At 57.7% G+C, this 669-nt stretch overlaps 1 long non-coding RNA gene across 1 annotated transcript; it reads left to right on the forward strand.

Moving 5' to 3' along the window:
• LOC109364216 lies at positions 1 to 659 on the forward strand. Its single transcript, XR_002110239.1, has 3 exons — positions 1 to 28; positions 366 to 437; positions 537 to 659. It is a non-coding gene; the product is annotated as an uncharacterized LOC109364216 (long non-coding RNA).
• Positions 660 to 669: the final 10 nt, after the last annotated feature.

Raw genomic sequence — 669 nt, forward strand, 5'->3', positions numbered from 1 at the left:
GCTGCTCCATGGCAGGCACCAGGAGCAGGTGGGTGAGCAAAAGTGAGCAGCACAGGGGCAAGAAGTCAGGCTGTGTCCCCACGGCCAGATTGCAGGCTGCCCTGGGGCTGTCCTTGCATGGGGGACATGCTGGGCAGGGAAGGTGGCCAGCACCCAGTTCCCAACACAGGGAAGAACCCCCATGGAAGGGCAGCCCCCAGGCCAAGGGAAGAGCCAGGCACGTTTTCCTCCCGTGCTGTGATTTCACCTTCCTTTGTGCCCATCAGAGATCTGCACTAAGAAAGGCCCGAGTGGCCACATGTTGCCATGGTGGTGTTGCGCCGCCATGTTTGATGGAAACTTCTCTCATCTCTTTGTGATTCTAGATGACTACGCTGGTTCTGTTCCTGCGGTTGCCTGGTCAGACTCGGCTTTTGGTCCTCAGGTGGAACCTGGAGGTAAATCACTGCCAGAACAGAGCCTTTGGGGCTCCCCCTCCCATTCTGTTTTCCTCCCCTCTCCATTTCATTCTGTTCTCTTCCCCTCCCCGCTTCCAGACAGTTCCACACAGGGATTGCTGTGTATCAGCACGGTGCCACTGCAGGCACCCTGCACGTATGGTTGAGATGCTGCTGCGTGGAAGGGAGAGATGGGTGCTGTGGATGATCCCCCGTTGTTCCCATCTGGAGA

Source organism: Meleagris gallopavo (genome assembly GCF_000146605.3).
Source record: "Meleagris gallopavo isolate NT-WF06-2002-E0010 breed Aviagen turkey brand Nicholas breeding stock chromosome 24 unlocalized genomic scaffold, Turkey_5.1 Chr24_random_7180001835922, whole genome shotgun sequence".
NCBI classification, from domain to species: Eukaryota; Metazoa; Chordata; class Aves; order Galliformes; family Phasianidae; genus Meleagris; species Meleagris gallopavo.